The sequence below is a fragment of the Petromyzon marinus genome, chromosome 38 (genome assembly GCF_048934315.1).
Source record: "Petromyzon marinus isolate PM22_M1 ecotype Great Lakes invasive population chromosome 38, UKy_Petmar_22M1.pri1.0, whole genome shotgun sequence".
NCBI classification, from domain to species: Eukaryota; Metazoa; Chordata; class Hyperoartia; order Petromyzontiformes; family Petromyzontidae; genus Petromyzon; species Petromyzon marinus.
Window position 1 is genome coordinate 4,504,958 of NC_133704.1, and position 15,187 is coordinate 4,520,144.

General features: G+C 51.6%; 1 protein-coding gene across 3 annotated transcripts in view; it reads right to left on the bottom strand.

The window, feature by feature from the left end:
• The window catches only part of LOC116950061 (F-box/LRR-repeat protein 19-like), a 94,098-nt gene that overhangs the window by 52,611 nt on the left and 26,300 nt on the right, over nt 1-15,187 (bottom strand). The gene's annotated exons all lie outside the window — the stretch shown is intronic.

Here is a 15,187-nt window from a genome sequence, read left to right on the forward strand (position 1 = left end):
TGAAATGGGGGCGGGGTTGGGGGGGGGAGATTGGGCGGAGCAACGCGCCGGCGCGGACCAATGGGAGACCGCGCCTCACGCTGCTGCCGGGCGAAAACAACGCGGCCCCGGAACGTGAGTTGGAGCCACTTCACAGGCAGCGCCGCTGGTCCTGGAACGTGGGTGGCAGTCGGCCAGGCCGCGGGCCCCGGAACCTGCGTAGCTCTACACCCCCCACCAGTGTCCGAGCACGTGGGTGGCATCGTACCGTCTCGTGGCTCCACGCTGAGGGTGCCATCTCCCCCCCTCCCCCGTGTGTGTGTGCCATCCCTGCCGGCCATCCAATACGCCTGGGGTTAGCACCTGGCAACGTCTGCGACAGAAGCGCCACCGCCTCACGTCCACGTGCACACGCAGAACACGTGCTTACCATCACTACCCCGTGCTGTAGTCGCGCATGAGCAAGTTCCACATCTCGCCGCCGCCCACGTGGATTCAAGGCACGTTTGCTATCTTGCACGTCTAGCATAGGGGACTCCCGCCTCAATACACGAGGGGGTTCCGCATGTGTCGTCGATGCATTCCATCTTTTCAGCACGTGGGTGAAATCTTGCGAACACCCCCCCCCCGCCACACCGTCATGTAGAATGTATCTAGAAGAGTCTAACTAAAATAATAATAATAAGATGAGCAAAATAATAATTGCGAATTCTGTAATAAAAATATTTCAATGCATGTGAATACGAGACGGTGTGTTCTTAATAAAGTCACGGGGCCAGTCCTTAAAGAGCCGCACGCGGCCTCTGGAGCAGCAGGTTGCAAAGACGCCTGATCTCGACAGACCAGAGGCGGATCGAGAAACTTCTCAACGGGAGGGGAGGGAATGAGGACGCTCGAGAAATTCCAAGCCTTCAAAATAGAGCGCGATATTTTTTTTTCATAAAGCCTGTTTTCGACTGGCAAAAGTTTTGACTGAATATAAGAATGCACCTTATATGATTGACAATTTTTTTTATCCGCAAAAAAACATTGTTGACGACTTGATTCAACTTATATTTAAGTACATACCCAACGGAAACCACTCAATTTGAAGATTCCGTCTTTTTTTTTATCAGAAATACCCAAAATAATTAACTTAATACACTGAGGGGAAGCTTCTATCTTTGACCGTTTTCAAATTATTCAGATTTTAACATAAGCGGATTATTTTTTCGTTCAAAACCGCTTGATTCCGAAATATCTAAAAAAAAATCTATAAAATATAGAACAATGATTCTCCCTTTAATTTTAATTGCTGTTTCACGCTCGATCAAACGAAAAAACCCGCAATATTATATTCTAAACTATTTCTGAATGACACGCACGCAACATGTTTATAGGGCACTTAACATTGAGATTTGGGGGGCCTTAAAATGATTAATCTCGGATCCATCCAGATCACCGTGGAAGTGCTAACAGGACACTCAATTTATTTTGATAATGTTTAAGTTCTGTGTAAAACTAGCTACTACTACTGGCCAAGACCAATTAGAGAATCTATCGAAATTGAAATAAAAATAATTTTAACCGTTCTGATAGCTACCGACTTAGTGCTGCGTGGAAGCGAATCATCAAATAAAACATTGTTTAAATGTACACTGAGACATGCCACCATACTCCAATAGGGATTACCGTTGGTGCGGCTATTGTAATACACACAACAGGAAGGGCAAGATGGGCTCGCATAACGTACATTAACTCAAGAGCGCAGCTGCGTGGTCACCACATCTACGCCTCGAGATAAGGAACTAAACAGTTGGGCTTTCTCCACAAATCTGGCTGTCACCTGATGAAGCTAGTTGTAAATACTGGCGAAACGTCGTACTCAGATTGCAAATGTTGTGGCTTGGCTCTCCAACACACACCGGTTAGTGCTGTACTCGTGACGAATTGGCCACGTTCTGTTTACGTGACAACCCTTACTAGTTGGCTGTGTCGGGTGGTGGCGGGTTTAACGACACATTTACGCGATCGAACCCAAAAAAAACCTCTTATGGATGATATTGGTCTTCAAAGCCTACGTGTTTTCTGTTATTTGTGTCCTAAAAGCTACCTATGTACCAAATTTCAGCTGTCTACCTTATCAACAAGTACCCTAGAGGTTTGAGACGTACAAGGTTAAGGTCTTTGTTGATATAGATAAACGTTAATGGACTTTCTGTGGAAAATATCAACATATTTTTCAGTTCTGATTCGGGTTTTGCAAGGAGGTGCTTGACATTTCTAACAAAGCAGAAGACAAAAATTCCCCTTATAGCTTTTCAATTGGGGCAAGTGCAGTTAGCGAGCACCCATTAAGGTATAAGATAACGTATACTGTACAGTACTGTTGTACAGTATATTGTTGAATCAGATGAGAACTCAAGACACCAAATATGATTGCCACATTTGCAAGCGTGAGCTGGGGAATTAGTCTGTCATCACTGCAAGGGCGGCGATTGCTCCTGCGTGTGAGATTCCCAATTCTCAGGGACCATTACCTCACTGCCACCTGCGAATCGCGCAAAGGAACGCAGGTTGAGTAAATACCAGTGTTTTGGACGTGAAAAACAGTGTTTGCGATCGTGGCAATGTCAAAACAAGTCTAGGTGATTTCCAGCTCGAATGATCATTGAGGTGCTGCTCGTTGCCTGTTCACAGGCCTCCAGATCCAGTGGTGGAAATTCCACATTCATATGGTGGAGGTGAGTCTATCCATGAGACAATCACTGTTGAATTCCCATCCCCACTATCACAAAATAAGTGTTAGCTATCTTCTTTGGTTCTTTCGGTAAAGTCACGTAGAATGATAATAAAATAATAAATTGATAAAATAAAATAACACAATAATATTCTCACGACGTTTCGGCCACAACACAAGCGGCCTTCATCAGGTGAAGGGGACGAGACTGTCTTCACCTGATGAAGGCCGCTTGTGTTGTGGCCAAAACGTCGTGAGAATATTATTGTGTTATTTTATTTTATCAATTTATTATTTTATTATCATTCTACGTGACTTTACCGAAAGAACCAAAGAAGATGAATCATTGCAGTCACGAAAGCTTTAAATCGAAATTTAAGTGTTAGCTATTTTGTCGACCACATAGGGATGATGATGAGCCCCCCCCCCCCCCGTCAGGTTTATGAGATGGCACAAAGACACCACCGAAAGTGGGTTGGAATATAGCGTTTAAAATGTGATAATATACTGTATGCTAAACATACAGTCTGTTTACCTGGGTTCCTGAAGAACACCGCCTTATGGGAAAATCGCGTTATAATTAACATGTGATGTAGGGTAAAGCACAGTCCACGATGACACGCAAAATGCGTACGCAGGCCGAACAAAGACTGAGCCGCGTGGGTATCATCTAGAAGCATCTAGAAGCATCCAGCAGCATCCCGCCTTGTGCGATGCTACGCAGAGGCAGCCCGCACGACCGCTTATTCAGAGTCGCGCGACGTGTAGTTCCGTTCACTCGATTGCGTTATATCCAATTCGCAATCCGCGTTATATATTAAAAAAAGTGTTCTCCAATACATTAATCGCGTTACGTCCAATTCGCGTTCTGAAAAGACGCGTTATGGGAGAGACTGTATACAGCTCGTGACTGTATACAGCTCTGGTCTCCCCTCCCAAGTCGGATTATCTCAATGACTTCAGCGTGCGCAGCGGAGGTGACGACGTCCCTGAATAATTGGACTTCTCCCTTGCCAGCATCAATGCCCTGATAGTGGCAATGTCTTCGTGATGTTCGCCTTTTGGCGTCCTCTGGTCTAACACTGTTTGAGACTAGGCTCCGAAAGAAAGCTGTCTCTGGTGTGGACCAATCAGTTTCAAAGCCAACGCGTCATCATACTACCAGAGCGTGTTTTTGTTTAGGGGCCGTCCATAAATGACGTCACGCGATTTTGGACGATTTTAGACCTCCCCCCCCCTTCGTCACACCATGTCACAAAAAGTCAGACCCCCCCTCAAATATGACGTCACAAAGCTCTGCCCCCCCCCCCCCACAAAATAAAACATGCTTCAAATCGCTTTAAACTATTGTCATTGTAGTGCGTATTTAATGTGGCGCTGCACTATGATGTTGGAGAAAACATGTATTAAAAAGTCTATTTAATTAAGTAGAACGTGTTGTCTATATTTATTTAAAGTTGCGCATTTTGATGTGACGTCAAATTTCTTAAACCCCCCCCCCTCTCGTCACACATCGTCACATGTCTGACCCCCCCGCCCCAGGTGCGTGACGTCATTTATGGACGGCCCCTAACATGTTCACCACGAGTATATGTGGTTAATGCAGCCATGATTCCATGCGCAAAAGGTTCCAGTTTGGTGTTTCAACACCTTAGCCACCTGCTTTATTGCCAGAAAGTGTAAACCCTATTCCTATAGACGTCCCTGGATGTTCGGCAGAGGACAACAAAACCCTTTAGCCCCCCAGACCTGCGAACAGTCGCGCCGCTAAACGCTTTCCCCGGGAGCCGCATCACAAGCCCGCGTGCCACTTCCCGGCGTTGACCGTGGATTGTCGCGTTCTGTTGTATTGTTTTCAGAGTTCATTATTGAAAGTTTGTCTCTTTGTTTATTCGGATGTGCAACTGAGAGAGGCACAAAAGGGAAAAATATCGGCGACCGGCGAAATGATAAACTCGCACGCCGGCGGCGACTCTGTGAAGTTCACCTGGGGTCGGCCACGGTGGTGACAACAACAACACAACTACAACATAACAACAGCAGCAGCACCACAACTACAGCATGACAACAACAGCAGCATCACAACTACAGCATAACAACAGCAGCAGAACCACAACTACAGCATGACAGCAGCAGCACCACAACTACAGCATGACAACAACAACAGCACCACAACTACAGCATGACAACAACAGCACCACAACTACAGCATGACAACAACAGCATCACAACTACAGCATGACAACAGCACCATAACTACAGTATGGCAACAACAGCAGCACCACAACTACAGCATGACAACAGCAGCACCACAACTACAGCATGACAGCAGCACCACAACTACAGCATGACAACAGCACCATAACTACAGCATGGCAACAACAGCAGCACCACAACTATAGCATGACAACAACAACAGCACCACAACTACAGCATGACAACAACAGCACCACAACTACAGCATGACAACAACAACAGCACCACAACTACAGCATGACAACAACAACAGCACCACAACTACAGCATGACAACAACAGCATCACAACTACAGCATGACAGCAGCACCACACCTACAGCATGACAACAACAGCACCACAACTACAGCATGACAACAGCACCACAACTACAGCATGACAGCAGCACCACAACTACAGCATGACAACAACAACAGCACCACAACTATAGCATGACAACAACAGCACCACAACTACAGCATGACAGCAGCACCACAACTACAGCATGACAACAACAACAACAACAGCACCAAAACTATAGCATGACAACAACAACAGCACCACAACTACAGCATGGCAACAACAGCAGCACCACAACTATAGCATGACAACAACAGCACCACAACTACAGCATGACAACAACAGCACCACAACTACAGCATGACAACAACAACAGCACCACAACTACAGCATGACAACAACAACAGCACCACAACTACAGCATGACAAAAGTAGCACCACAACTACAGCATGACAACAACAGCAGCACCACAACTACAGCATGACAACAGCACCACAACTACAGCATGACAACAGCAGCACCACAACTACAGCATGACAACAGCAGCACCACAACTACAGCATGACAACAACAGCAGCAGTACAACTACAGCATGACAACAACAGCACCACAACTACAGCATGACAACAACAGCACCACAACTACAGCACGACAACAACAGCAGCACAACTACAGCATGACAACACAACAAGGGCAGCAACAACTACAGCATGACAACAACAAGAACAGCAACAACTACAGCGTGACAGCTGCTTAACACACAACAACACGTGAACATGGCAAGAGCACAACACAACAATATCAAAGCAGCATAACATTACAACAGAACAACAGCACAACAACAACAGCACGACAACGCAAAATGACAGCCAACACAACGTCGACTCAACGTTGGCACGTGGCGGTGGCCATCGGTGTCGCGTCGCGATGTTCCGACGTTTCGCTCCGTGTACCGGAAAGCTTAAAGGGCCGTCCATAAATGACGTCACGCGATTTTGGACGATTTTTGACCCCCCCCCTCGTCATACGGCGTCACAAAAAGTCAGACCACCCCTCAAATATGACGTCACAAAGGTCTGCCCCCCCCCCCCCTAAAACCATATTTCCATTTTGAAAATAAAACATGCTTCAAATCGCTTTAAACTATTGTCATTGTAGTGCGTATTTAATGTGGCGCTGCATTCTGATGTTGTAGGAGTGTTGTTATAACAATTCTATATTTTGATTTAAAGCTTTCGTGACTGCAGTAATTCATATTCTTAGCTCTTTCGGTAAAGTCACGTTGAAGGGAAACAATAAAATAATAAAATATATATAAAACAATAAAAAATTCTCACGACGTTTCGACCATAACACAAACGGTTGTGTTATGGTAAAAATATATATAGAATATATATAAAACAATAACAATTCTCACGACGTTTCGACCATAACACAAACGTTTGTGTTATGGTTGAAACGTCGTGAGAATTTTTATTGTTTTATATATATTTTATTGTTTCCCTTCAACGTGACTTTACCGAAAGAGCTAAGAATATATAATGCTATATTTATTTAAAGTTGCGCATTTTGATGGGACGTCACATTTCTAAAACTCCCCCCCACCCTCGTCAAACATCGTTACAAATGTCTGACCACCCCCCCCTCCTCCTAGGTGCGTGACGTCATTTATGGACGCCCCCCCCCCCTTACGCTTTTTCTTTCAACGACCGAACTGAGCGGCTGGCCCCTTCCCTTCCGCCAGCGGCTTCCCCCGCTGGGGGTTGCCGGCTGTCGACGCCGCCCGGCAGACTTGGCCGGGCAACACCACCAGCACCAGCAGCACCACCACCAGCAGCAGCAGCACCACCACCAGCACCACCACCAGCACCACCACCACCAGCACCACCACCAGCACCAGCAGCACCACCACCAGCACCACCAGCACCAGCAGCAGCAGAAGCGGCAGAACGAGGCGGGACAACCCAGAGTGGGACCGGGTGAGCGAGTGAGACTGAACCCGTGACCCCCCCCCGCCCCCCCCCCGTAGTTGACGGACCGACTGTAACAACAAACAAACGAACACGCGCTCCGCTACTGTGGGGGCGACGTCTGCGTCAATCACGGCGCTCGCTCCCGATGGAGACCGAGCCCCACTTCATTGTTCACGACGCGGGCCGCTGGCCAATCAGGATGAAGATTCGAGTTTGGGGGAGGGGTGCAGGTGACATTTCACTCTATTCCCCTCCACGCACTCTCCTACCTCTCCCTCTCATCTCACTCTACTTCCCTCCACGCACTCTCCTACCTCTCCCCTCTCATCTCACTCTACTCCCCTCCACGCACTCTCCTACCTCTCATCTCACTCCACTCCCCTCCACTCACTCTCCTACCTCTCCCCTCTCATCTCACTCCACTCCACGCACTCTCCTACCTCTCCCCTCTCATCTCACTCCACTCCCCTCCACGCACTCTCCTACCTCTCCCCTCTCATCTCACCACTCTTATCTGCTCCGGTGTATAAGACCACTCATCACTGCCCGCTTCGGCCATCTATTCAATTCCGTTGTGCGACTGTATTTGTACAAAGTTCACTGGCATTCACCTTCAGCCCCAAATCCACTGCTGGACTGGCACACGACGAACCGTGACGGTTTTGCGCTCTGTGTCGCCCGAGTTCGCGATCATAAAACGATTTGTCAGTTTCGCTAAATCCGAGCACGTCACAAGACTCTTTTGTCATTATTATAATGATGGAGACCTCCCCACGCTGTAGAGGTTGAGTAACCACACTTCACGGCGCTGGTCAATGTGGGTTGGTGAAGGTGGGGTGAGTGGGGGCCCAGCGTGTTGCCCGATTTCGTCGGATCTCAGAAACTGCGCTCGGTCACAACTTCCTATGGGTCTCTGTGCGAGTCTGTGGGTCTCTGTGCGAGTCTGTGGGTCTCTGTGCGAGTCTGTGGGTCTCTCTGTGAGTCTGTGCCATATAAATGTGACGACATCTCAAGACATGGCACAGAAAGTGGGCATGGTTTATATTGTTTACTTATTTATATATATAGATAGACAGTTGCTCAATGCAGCTTCTCACCTGTCATGCCAAGCAGCTGGGAGGGCAAAGGGAGAGAGCTTGCTCGGAGCATACTTGTTGACCGTGTAATTGACACAAAGGCTCGCTCGCTCGCTTATTACATTTTGTCGGTCACTCTTTCAGTCACTTGCTCACTTGCTCACTTGCTCCGTCTCTCACTCACCCTGCCAGTCAGTCAGTCACTCACTCAGTCACTCATCCAGAGTGGATTGGTTTAGCGACTGGTGGGGTGGCAGCCTCGATCGGACATCCCTCGTGGCCCCGCGGCCAGCCACGGTGAGGAATGCCACGTTGAGGCATTTATTTTCTCTCCTGTGAGTAAATTTGTCATCTGCTGCCGCTGCTCTATGGGAAAGCGTTATAATTACGTAATTTTTTTGAGTCTCAGAACGCTGGAGGTGGCCTGGCAGTCTGAAATATTGGGCCCCGCACGCGCGGACGTACGCACCGCCGGACAGAGAGAGACACAGATAGGCGAGCAAACGTGGACACGCGTGGGATCGCAACGACTTTGCAGCTGCCTCTCAATGATCGCAATGAAAGTGTCAATTGGCGGAGCTGTACCAGAGGCACGGGCTCGTAAATTTGCGTGAAATTCGCGGGCAATTTGCGGTCCTTTGGCCGATCGCAACGGGCCACTCCGCGGCCCTTGGCTCTCTCTCTCTGGGTGTCAGCGGCGCAGAAAGACGTATGAGAAAAAAAAAACCTCTCTCCACGATCACGAAAATAAATACTTGACATACAGGGCATACGGACGGAGGGGGGTAAAAAATATAAAAACCCTCGGCCGCGAGTGCGCACGCACACGCGCGTGTGTGTGTGTGTGTGTTTTTTAAAGGGAGATAAAGCGGCGCTATTTATAGGGGGGCTTTGGAAAAAAAACATGGGAAAAGTGGAGGAAGTAGAGAAAGTCAGCAAAAACTGTTTATTCTCTGTGACGGTCCGAATTCTCAAGCAGCCAAAGATCAGGCACATGCACACACACACACGTACATAAAGACAAAGATCCCCCATATAGTCTTAACCGACTGTTGAGGCAAGTGCTGTTAGCGAGCACCAATGAAGGCCGGCACGGCACACGAGGGGGTGGGTGGCCAGCACCACGCCCGGCTGCCTTTGTCTCCCCTTGTGATATTTACGCATCGCACCGGGTACTCATTTCAGACCGAGTCGACCTAGGGGAGGCCCAGGACCGATTCAGATAATCGTCACTGGGTGTTTGGCCGCGAGCGGGAATCGAACTCGAGTCGCCGGGTTCGTAGCGCAGCGCGCTAACCGCTACACCACCGCTCCCCACACGCACGTACACGTACAATCGCACAGACACGCAACTGCACATGCACGCGCCTATGCTCGATCACAGTAACAACCGCCATTCGTCACCAAGTGGCGGTGATGTCACCACGGCGCTTGTGCCAGGCTAGGTGCACGCGCAATCACATATCCACATCGCAAACAGGCAATGTGATCCTCATTGCAGGTGTTCAGCACCTTCGTGAATCCACTGCTGGATGAAGGTCTCCCCACACTGTCAAGCGCAGGGGTTGTTTGACCATACTTCACCATGGTGCTCAGTGGGGGTTGGTCAAGTTGGGGTGTGCCCAGGGCTGTGAGCTGCTAGTCTGACTCAGGTCGGCATGGGTTCGCAGCGCAGCGTGATAACCGCTGCACACCACCGCTCCCACACCCCCCACCAAATCGCCCAAGCTCTTTCTCTCTCTCTCTCTCTTTCGATTGCTCTCATGATGACATTTTATTTATAACCCGTACATTTGTTACATTTGAATTTGTTGCATTGCAGGATCGTGCGAGATGGCGTCGGTTCTGGGAGGCCTTCATCCAGCAGTGGATTGACAGTGGCTGACGATGCCGACGACAGCGCCGGGGATGAAGCGTGCGCCCCCGCTGTAGGATGGCACAGGCCCCTAAACGCTTGCGCTGCCCACAATGCCGAGCAGATTCCGCGAGACGATCGCGTGGTTCAAGTTGTTGCTGCTGCCAGATTCACGTTGGGCCCCGCGGGGAACGTGCCCGTGCCCGAGCATAAAACATCTCAAGAGTCTTTAAGGTCCCGCCAACGAACAGTGATGTTTCCCAGCCGCACTCAAGCAAAGCAGCAGCGTTTCCTGCCTGCTCAAAGCAGTCACCCGTTCATCATCATTATCATCATCATCAACCGTCAAGATGTTGATCGATATTCTCAGTCTTACGCGCAAAAAGCACCGTAGCGCATCTTTAACGCCACCGACCCACGGCCGCGTCTTCCCTCCGCGTGTCCTTACGCGAGATTACAACACCGCCCGCACCCCCCCCCCCTTCCCGTGCCATCGTTAATAATTAGCGGCGTGGATTCCCGGGCGCGCTGCCACAAGAGGGAACCGAGCGGCGTGAATGTGGCCGGGGCCGCGGAGCGCGACATCAATCACGGGGCCCCCATTCACAGCGATGGCCCCAGCTGCGCGAGAGGCAAGACGTGGGACTCACAAAGGATGGCGCTCCCCTCGCGCCGACACCACGACAGCCCAGCCGCCCCCCCACCCACCCATCCCCGGTGCTGACTCACTGGTCACCGACCACCACTACCACCCACCACCACCACCGGTACCACTGCCGTAAACGGGCCCGAGGCGCCGCCTGTTGTGTTGCTTTCTCGGGACCGAGTTGGGAGAGGGGCCAGCCCTCATAGCTTTGGTGGGGGGGGGGGGAGGGGGCGCTGGAGAGGGGCTAAATCCATCCGGCGACCCGAGTCCGATCCTCCAGCCACGCCTAACGGCTAACGTCGGCGGCAAGTGACATCCGAACGAGGGCCTGAGCCGCCTGCTCTTCACAAACAACGACAATACTGACCAGCGTGGCGAAGTACGGTCAAGCAAGCCCCAGGACCGACACGGCTAATGGGCGCACAGGGGCTGAATTAACGTCGCCGCTGGTGGCGAGAGGGGCACTTAGGGTCCCCACCTCCGCAATACAAGCACTCGTTATCCTAAATATGGGATCACAGAGCTTGGGCAATTACTGCCGGCGAATGGTTCTAGCCGTGTGTGGCCTCCCGCGCCTCCGTGCGAAAAACTGTGCACGTCGCATATTCCGCAGCGGTTCGATCTCCAGTATTCTTGAATGATGCCGCGATATGAAAAAAAACACAAATGGGACGTATCCGAGAGGGGAGACCAGCATGCGAAAGCGTCGCCTCGAGTGGGTGGCTTGTCGTTACTCCGACGCGGCTGACAACAACAGGGACTCCCGTCCACGCACGAAGACCGAGAGATTTCCCAGGGCAGAAACTGCTGCTGCTGCTGCCTCAGGACAGGTGGCAGCCCGAGCGGGAAGGTGGGGGGGTGGAGGCACGGGGTTGGGGGGTCATCAGTCATCACCACTGGGGGTGCCAACCACACTCAGGGCCCCCTTTTTCCCCATGAGCGTCGGGTTCTCCCCGCCCCCTGCCGCCCGCACGTCCCGAGGGAGACCGTGACCCAATTGCTGAGTCAGCACCGATGGAGGCCTCGGGCTCGTTTCGCTGTGCCAGCCAGCATGGCCGCTCACTCGTGTGGCACGGAGAGTGGGGGGGGGGCTGTTGAGAGACTTTTGGGTAACAACGTGGGGGAATCGAAAGTGGGCGCTCCTATTTCTACCACTGAAGACTCGGGCGTAAGTGATTGAGCCGTTCAATTGCTTTGTCCGAGAGGTGGTGAACTGTGGGTAGACCCACTCACCCACGCACTCACCCACCCACGCACCCACTCATCCACCCACCCACGCACTCATCCACCCATGCACTCACTCACCCATTTCACTCACCCACCCACTCACTCACCCACCCACCGACCGACCCACCCACTCATCCACCCACGCACTCACTCACTCATCCACCCACCCACGCACTCACCCACGCACTTACTCATCCCCCCACCCACCAACGCACACACTCATCCCCCCACCCATGCACTCACTCACCCACCCACCCACCCACTCATCCACCCACGCACTCACTCATCCCCCCACCCACCAACGCACACACCCACCCACGCACTCACCCACCCACGCACACACTCACCCACCCACCCACCCACACCCACCCACACACTCACCCACCCACCCACGCACGCACGCACTCACTCATCCCGCCACCACCAACGCACACACTCATCCCCCACCCACCTACGCACTCACCCACGCACTCACTCACCCACCCACCCACCCACGCACCCACCCACCCACGCACTCACCCACCCACGCACGCACCCACGCACGCACGCACCCACCCACCCACGCACGCACCCACCCACCCACGCACGCACCCACCCACCCACGCACGCACCCACCCACCCACGCACGCACCCACCCACCCACCCACGCACTAACCCACCCACCCACCCACGCACTAATCCACCCATTCATGCACTAACCCACCCACTCACTCATCCACCCACCCACGCACTAACTCACTCACCGACCGACCGACCGACCGGACCCACCCGCCGCCTCCACGTGTACATTTGGGGCAGTGCAACTTTATGTGTTCGTAGTAGCAGTCGCACTCAGGAGAGATAGAGAGAAAGTCGTTGACCATGGATTGACACCGACCACAATTTTACGAGATCCGATTGCACCGCTCCATCTCCACACATACACACCGATGAGGAAAGTGTTGTTAGCGAGCACCTATTAAGGCTGGCACGGAACATAAGAGAGGAAAGTAGGCTGCGCCACGCACGGCGCCACCTTTGTCTCCCAAGTGTTGATGTTTTCACATCGCACCGAGTACTCACTGCAAGGGCCGAGCCGACCTAGCGGAGGCCCAGTATCTATTCGGGCATCACTCGCCACTGATCGTCAGCCGTGATCCAGACAATCGAACCTAGGGCCGGAAATAATCATAACCAACTAGCCTTTTGCCCGTCCAAGGACGGGTGTATTGCAGTAAATCTGAAACTTGCAAGCGAAAAGCAGAACGCCACGTGATATATTCATTGCATTAATGCGTCTGCAATTTGTAAGGGCGCGGTGACACAGACCCATTTCATTTTAAGGTTATAATCCCTTGTTCATCATGACGTCCTTTTTACTTTGATGTCTCAACAGCGCTACGGAGATCACGTGACGTGAGGGTTCTGCCTTTGTAGTGAGGGTTGTAAGTTGACGCCGAGGAGGGGGGAGGAGGCGTCTCGCCCCCCCCCCATGTGGAGTGACGTCACCCGCTAATTATTATGAATGGAGGGGGTGTCCATTTGGAGTGACGTCACCTGCTGATGATTATTAGTGAGGGGGGGCTGTTCGATGTGGAGTGACGTCACTTGTGCATGATTATTAGTGAGGGGGGTGGGGGAGTACTCCATATGGAGTCACGTCACCCACTCTTAATTATTAATGAGGGGTGGGGGGGTGTCCATTTTGAGGACGTCACCTGCTCATGAATATTAATGAGGGGGCTGGTCGATGTGGAGTGACGTCACGAGCGTTAAGGACAGACATTCCTGGGTGATGATCGTAGGTATAATCATCTAAACCAAAAAAAATACGAGTGAAACTCAAATGATGTGACGTGTCCAGGCTAGGTGCACTTGGAGGCCACGTGTCCTCGCGTAGCTCACAAAAGCACGTGGGTTCCACGCAGACACAGGCAAGGACACAACACAAAGATCCCCCTCCTATAGCCTTCAATAGACTGTTGGGACAAGTGTTGTTAGCAAGCGCCTCTGAATGACGACACAGCAGACGAGGGGGTGGTGTGGCCAACAGCACACCCGGCTGCCTTCGTCGATGTTTTACACATCGGCGCTGGCTAACTTTTGAAGGCCCAGTCGACATACGGGAGATCCAGGACCGGTTGAAATATTCGCCGCTGTTATTGCTCATGAGTGGGTCACTGGGTTCGTAGCGCACAGCGTTAACCACTGCCACATAAACCGCACGCATGCGCACGCACGCACGCACACACGCACGCACACGCACGCGCACACACACGCACACACGCACGCACACACGCACGCACACACACGCACGCGCACACGCACGCGCACACACACGCACGCGCACACGCACATGCTCGTGTAGTTTAATCTCAGCGGTATGTAGGTCATTTTCTGTTTTTTATGTCGGGTGAAAGAAAATTTCTGAATGCTCTTTGCTTTGGTTGTGAACGCAAGTCAAGTATTAGGCTCCAAGTTGATTTTGGTGTGACCAGGTGAGAATTCTAGAGAACAGGATAGAGCCTCGTTTGCAAGAGGATAAAATTTAAAATGTATAAAATAATGAGAACAACAGTAAGACTGTACAGCAATGAAGCAAATATAAAATCGGAACATAAAATCAGGACAAATATGACTATCTAATTGTAAAAAACTATAAACTACTTTTATTTTACCAGGTAATGCCCACTAAGCTATGTAGCTTTTTTTCAGAAGCGACCTGGCCACAAGTGATTGCTCAACGAACGTGGCTTATTACGTGGAAATTTATAGCAGACAAATATTGGGCTGCTGCTTACCCGGAGAACAATCCACGTGAGCATGGGGAGAGGGACACGCAAACTCCAAATACACAGCAGGCATCAGGGTTGGGATCGAACCCACGGACCTCCTGTAGTCCAGGCGAGGTAGTTAACATCTCACCACCACCACGGTGCCCTATTTGTGCCTCATTGGCACGGTCAACCCTCCTCGCTCAGGGCGCGACGCCGGCGCCACGACCCACCCGCCCGTCACGGCACCACGGCAACGTGTACCGGGACACGGCCGCGGGACACGGCCGCGAGACACGGCCGCGGGACACGGCCGCGGGACACGGCCGCGGGACACGGCCGCGAGACACGGCACCCGCGAGACACGGCCGCGGGACACGGCCGCGGGACACGGCCGAGGGACACGGCCGCGAGACACGGCCGC